The sequence below is a fragment of the Podarcis erhardii genome (genome assembly GCF_964252035.2).
Source record: "Podarcis erhardii genome assembly, chromosome: 9".
NCBI classification, from domain to species: domain Eukaryota; kingdom Metazoa; phylum Chordata; class Lepidosauria; order Squamata; family Lacertidae; genus Podarcis; species Podarcis erhardii.
In genome coordinates this window covers 53488866-53495919 of record NC_138512.1, presented here as the reverse complement: position 1 = coordinate 53495919, position 7054 = coordinate 53488866, and the positions used below count along the sequence as shown (strand labels likewise).

The window sequence follows — 7054 nt, the reverse complement described above, 5'->3', positions numbered from 1 at the left end:
CAATTAGCTAATTACTGAGGACCCCCTATTTATTAAAAGCCAATCCACGGACCCCCTTACTTTTGAAAATTTTGATAACCCTATGGGAGTTACTTCTGCAAAGCATTTTTTTTAAAAAAGAAAATGTGGGGTAGACCCTAATAAGCAAAGGATTTTAGGTATATCTGATTTTCAACATTGTGGTATATTAGCAGATAAACATCATGATATTCTGGACTCCTGATTGGGAACAACTGGTCTATTCCTTTTGAACAGCTTATACCCCTCAATTTCTACATTCCGTCGATGAGTCTCATCCCACCAAGCTTCACTAATTCAGTGTTAGATCATATTTGTCATCCTGTATTAAGACCTCAGATTCATTTTGCTTGTTTCCTATATTCTGTGCATTAGTATGGAGACAACTGATACCATGAGTCATTCCCATCAGCTGCTTACTTCTTGTAGTTTCCTGCCCTTTAGCAGGAAATAGGCCTTTGCCCTCATTGAGTAGTGCTCCTCTTACGGTTTTAACATTAAACTGTTACTGAGTGCCTCATATTGTTCCTAGCATATCATGTCTATTATTCATGATGATGGAAAACCCATTCCTTAAAACATTTGCTGTGTTTTGGAACTCCAAGACACTTCAACTTGCAGACTGTTCATAAAACTGAATTGCAAGGGAAGTCCGCATTTTGCGCAAAGATCCATGTATGTATTGGAGCCTCCACCGGCTAATTACATTTTTAACATAGCCAAATGTGCTTGTATCTTCAGGGGAGTGACCATGTGTGTGAGAGGCACATAAAAATTGTTGGTTAAGTTTCCTGGTCAGAAAACGCTTCATCAAAGGCATAATAAAAAGAAATTCCTTGTTCCAGCCAAGATATGAGTACAGAATAGATCATGACGGCTGACATTTCCCAAGATACCTCCTAATCTTACAAGCCTATTCACAAAGCTTTGTTGTCCATATCAGTTCATCTTTTCTCCAGGGTCAATTATGCTGTTTGTATTCAAATCAATCCCTTAATCAAATCCTTTGATAGTTTGAGCCAGCCAGGCAGATATTTATCACATAAATGTAATAGAGGTATCTTTGTTTCAGAGTGGCATACTCTAATGGTGTGTTGCCACACCGAACCACTTATACATATGTATGCACCCAGAAATCCTTCTTATCAGCGTCCAAGAATGCCCTGTCATCTCCTCCTCACTTCTTAGTAAAGACCTATGAAGGAATCATATTCTCATTATACTGATAAAACATACATCACCCAGATGTGTGACAGAACATTCTAATATAGCGTCTATTAAACAGGCTGTTAAATGTTTCCCTAAAAAAATAGTTGAATTTTGGGAAAAAATGCCACTGTAGCTAGGCAGGAGAGCAAAGTAGACATAATAAATATCATTATCATTATCACTAATAATAGTAGTAGCTATATAAAAAAAGTACGACTGCTACTAACACTCCTGCTTAGGAAGTTACCGGTATTTCCAAAGCCAGTAAGAAGATGTCTTCCCTACTCCCCCACCTCCATTTCCTTAAACACCAGTACTATTTAATTGTTTCTTTTTGCCGTGTTCACTGTCTTAAGGTTACAATTTGCATGTGAAGTGGCAAAAGCAAAGTTAACACAAACCTTCCATCTGAAGATGAGATCCAAATTGATTATCACATTTTGGGCAGGGGGGAATTTCTCTTTAGGTTATATTAATATAATGAAAATGATAATGTTAATGAAGAATTGATATGTGCCCTCTCTAAAATAGGAAGATTTGAAGTTGCCTTTGGGAACAACTTGCTAACTGGCTTTGAAGAACCTATCTCTGTTCTGGGAGTTGAGACAAGCTGCATTGGGCTGCCTTGTGACACCAAAATAACATATTCTCATGGAAATAAAAACACACACAAAACTTAAGTTTTCATTAAAAACAAACTTTTACAAAACATTTGGCTTGGCACAACATTGTCAGGTGCAAAATGTAAAGAGCTTGAAGTTTATTGTTACATTAATTCTGAAGAAAGTTGCTTCTCAATGTTGGGGGCAACGTGGAGAAATATCGTAGGTACATTTTTACATGTCTTGTCGGCATGTTTTCATATTGCTTCATTTTTTAAAAAAGTGACAATGGCCTCTACAGCCCTGTGGCGTTTGCCTTCCTAGGTGTGTGACATCATACTGGGTTCATAAGGAAAGGGTTAACTAATTATAAAATAACTAACCAATGGGAACCGAGGGGGAGGAGTTAGAGTTAGAGTTAGGGGGGTTGAGAAGTTAGTCTGGAGTTAGAGAAGAGACAGAGAGGATAAGTCTATGGGTTGGGCCACTCTGATTTGAGAGAGTGAGAGAATCTGTTAAGAGGAGTCAGTCAAACAGTTGAGATAGTCAGTCAGAAGGTATTAGGAAGGTATAGGCCTGTAAAGAAACTAAAGTTAAGAAACCGACAAGAATATTATCTGAGAAACCATAAACTTGTTAATGCTTATAAAATAAACTTGTTTATTTGGTTCAATTTTAACAACTGTCTGGACTCAATGTCTACCCGAGAGCCAGTGTGGGGTAGTGGTTAAGAGCGGTAGTCTTGTAATCTGGTGAACCGGGTTTGCTTCCCCGCTCCTCCACATGCAGCTCCTGGGTGACCTTGGGCCAGTCACACTTCTTTGAAGTCTCTCAGCCTCACTCACCTCACCGAGTGTTTGTTGTGGGGGAGGAAGGGAAAGGAGAATGTTAGCCGCTTTGAGACTCCTTAAAGGGAGTGAAAGGCGGGATATCAAATCCAAACTCTAACAGGTTGGTGACAGCGGGAAAGCGAGCACAGTGGTGGCACAGGGATCAATAGACCGTTAAACATCCAGGGTTATCGCCACAAGCCCTTAGAAACAAAATGTGAAATGGTAAATGGATTGAACTATGGGCCACAACTTTATTCTTCTACATGTGTGAACTGTAGCATTTTTAATTCTTTTAAGCAATTGCACTTTATTACTGTCACACACCAAAACAGTCCAAGCAGGACGGTGGGAAGGATAGACAGGAAGACTATACAGAAAACAGGTGTAATAGACTAACAATGATGCTGTCTGGATGCTCCACAAAAAGTGAGTGAACAAAAGATGCCAATTACAAAGAAGATGCGCAGGTGCAAAAGCAACCTCTTTTTCTCTCTTTGCATAGACAGTTTGCTTCTTTTGAGTATAGTGCAAACCTGTAAACATGACACAAGATAATGCTAGATAATCATATTCTGCTTATAGAGGTTAATTGTAAAATGCTATCCCAATTGCAACAGCATAAACACTGCACTTACTCTCCAGAGGTCTGATTGGCAATGACTGTATTAACACAAGGCATGTGCCATATTTTTTATTGAAACAATAGTCCCTACCCCTGAGAATTTATCTTGGAATAACTAGCTGCCGTGTGAAATATGCCTTGAACAATTGTTAACATAACCTAGTGATCTAATTTAGTTCAATTGTTGTTTGAACTAATAATAAAATATGACATTTTAAGACTGGGCTAATCATTTGAAGCTAATTCTTGAGGTTAAGAGATACGTTTGCGCTCATAAGATAACGTGTGGTAACTGGACATGTGTTCATGGAGGAAGGGAGATTAGGATCATGCCAAGAGATCCTGCTCTTCTTAGTTCACTTGTGATCCTGCTCTTCTTGAGATCCTGAGATCTCTTCTTGAGTTCACTTGAGATCCTGCTCTTCTTAGTTCACTTGTGAACTAAGTCTATGTACATACAAATTGTACATGCACGGGCAATGCACATGTGTAAAAATCAAACTTGTTAAGCATGCAGCACCTAAAGACCCACATCAGCCACATGAATTTATCTATTTTAAAAAGATATACAATCATACCCAGTCTTTCTTTAGATCAGACCCATTTGGTGAGCACCATAACACAACCTTTTGTGCAGTGTTGCATGGCTTGTGGAACTACTTCCCAGGCGGGGGAAATCCAGTAAGCCCCCTCTCTTTGACTTTTTAAATGTGTCTTGAAAGCATTTCTATTCAGGATGACCTTTTATGATTAGTTTTATTAAAGAGAGAAGGAGCGGAGATCCTCAGCATCCAGGTAAATTCTAACAACAGAGGTGAAACCAGCATTTCAGGACAATGGCTAAGCATTGCCAAGCAGAGATGATGGACTGAGGGTGCAAAAGCAAACACCGAAACCAGATCTGCAAGGATAGATCAGTTTGTGTGGGTTGATTTTACCCAAGGAGTGAAATCATTGAAGTACTTGGGGGGGGGGGATTTTTTTAAAATGTGAAAGTAGTATTTTAGCTTTTTTCCTCTGCTTAGATTTTTTTGTGTCTTTGTGTGCTGGTGTTTTTAATAATTGGAATGATATCAAAATACTTCATACTCAGAGCAGACCCACTGAAATAAATGGATTTATGCTACTAAGTGGGTCTATTCTGAATACAACTAATGTTGGATATAACCCCTGAGTTTTATGAAAGGGGCGGGAAACTTTCAATCCACAAATCAGTTGAGATCTACCAGATGCTGTCCTTATCATCCCCTTCACCGGCTGTAAAAAAACACCCTCAAGTGCTTTTGCCTAGTTGGAATGTTTCATTGAACTTTGATAATGCTTCTTGTTTAAGTGGATTGAAAGATAGAAAGGGGGTTTATAGAAAGATTTGCTTTTGTGCAGCTGGAATGGTGCCCTCTGTACAAAGAAAAGAGTCACCTTGTTTCCTCCCCTCCCCTCTGCCTCTGCCCCCCACCTACCACTGTCATGCGGCTCTTGGGGGCTTCCTTGAAGGCGGATGCAATCTTTGTCCTGAAAAAGGTCCCCTACAACAGTTTTATGATGTGCCCTTCCCAGGTATCACCACAGATGAAGGCTGGTATAATAATATTTAATTATAAACAAGCACACAGACACATCACTGCTGAGGTGCACTTGCCATTGTGAGGCCTGAGGGAATTATGATGATGCCATTCCCACAGGTTGCTCTTGGCTACAGACTACCCGTGACACCACAAAAGCACACAACAACTGAATGGGGCAAGAATCTCTCTCACTGAACAATTAGGAATTATTTCTACATAATATTGTGTGTCAAATGAGCTATAATAATTAATTGCACAAGAAAAGGAAGCACAAGAACCACAGTTTCCAATTCTGGTTTGTTTTTCTAAGCTGGTGAATTGACTCCATGCTACTCTATAGTTCAATCCATATATTACAGTAGTAGCACCTAACAAGAGCACAAATGAATCAGGTGGATGAAAAAAATATTACAGCACTGTCAAGAAGATGTCTGACTAAGCTACATCTATATAAACATTACTTTTTGTTTCTGTATTATATCTGTTTACTTCTCATCTTTGGCATGTAGTAGACACCAATTGCTTAAGATGAATTATTATTTTTCAGCAATAGAATCTTTTGGGATTACATTTTGCTGCTGCTGTTGTCAAGTTGAATTTTATCTTCATTAGGATGAGAAGCAGGCCCTTTGATTAATAAATATATCTACTGGGAATTTAAATATGTTTTGCAACAGCACAATAGATTTTGCCCACCTAACTCATGTAGCCCAAATATTCATTGTGTGTTTAACTATGTTAAAGCTATCACTATCTACCAACAATTATTTTCTTATTACTTCCATCACATTTCTATATTACTATATTGCCTGCTGCAATACTAACACACACATATCATTGACAGCAAATTATTGCGGCTCCTATTACACTGCAATATTCAACTCCATTATTGAATACAAGGATACCTGCTATATATTTTTAAAGTATCAATATTTTCACTTGTTTGCCTGCATCTAACAGTTATCATTTTTACAGACGCTCACATTTTATAATACCATTTTTTGCAGCTATCAATCTTTAGGCACATTTAAGTATAAAATTATAATGCTGGTTTTAATTCTGTTTTTGAAATATTTATGCAGAATAGCAACTAGATTAGACAGCATCTGATTCCCAACTATTTTGGCAATTTAAAAAGAGCCGATGAAGTCTATGATTTTGTTTCTATTGTACTATTTCAGAATATACAAAGAAATGAATTTCTCTCAGTCTTGGTTTCAGTCTTGTACACAGGCTGCTGAGATGCCACTGAGTTCAGCGTGACTTACGCTGCCTAACAACGTGCAAGTTTATCACCTTCTCCAGCAAAATATTCTTGGATCTTCATTTCAGTGGATAATTGAGAGACCTCATGGGTTGACTGCCACAGAAATATTATCAAACAGGATCAATCATACCATCATTGTCACAAGAAAGTCAAAATGCCTCTGGGATATGTTAGGAAACATTTCAAAACAACATTGTGAAAAATAAAGAGACTGAATGTGTGCAATTTCATGAGCATCTATCCATTCTTTTCATGAAAATATTGTAAGAACCACCTTCTGTAGCTGTAGGAAGTCATTTCAGTGGCAGTTTGGCCTTCTTCAGATGGACTCACTCTATCTCCTCTAGTTGACAACCATATGTCTCTGTGATGCCTACAAACAGGTTACGAAGGTAGTAACCCTCTTCCACAGTATTTTCAATAAAGCAAAGGAAAAAGATGTGGAACCTATGGGGGTCCTATGGGATAACATAGACTATTCATTTTTATGTTCTCGCTGCCACTCAGTTTTTCAGTACAATGGCTGTGTGAGCACCACATAACATTATGGTGGTAGCCCTAAGAACTCTTGGTGCTTTTATGTGAGGACCACCATTTGGTCTGCACTAGATCTTAGGGTGTGTTCATATGTATGCACATTATTGGATACATTCATGTGTAAAACATCCCTTACAGATCAAACAAAACAGAGCTTTCATATCACTGCACTTCAAACGCAGGCTGTTCAGCTGTTTGTTACTAAATGATAAGATAAACATTAATATTTTTAAATATAATTAAGAGATACCAAATGATGCAAAACCATGCTTGACTCAGTCCCAAGACATTTTAAATACAAGACATGGGTATAACTGGTTAGTGAATGACTAAATGTTTCCATGGCACACCAAATACATACCTGGAAAGCTGAACAATACAATCCTACTCCAGTCTGCTTA

At 38.2% G+C, this 7054-nt stretch overlaps 1 long non-coding RNA gene across 1 annotated transcript; it reads right to left on the bottom strand.

Annotated features, from left to right (window-relative positions):
* Positions 1–1080: 1080 nt before the first annotated feature.
* Positions 1081–4870, bottom strand: LOC309350523. The gene is made up of 2 exons (XR_014160453.1): positions 4745–4870; positions 1081–1213 (listed from the first exon to the last, which is right to left on the bottom strand). It is a non-coding gene; the product is annotated as an uncharacterized lncRNA (long non-coding RNA).
* Positions 4871–7054: the final 2184 nt, after the last annotated feature.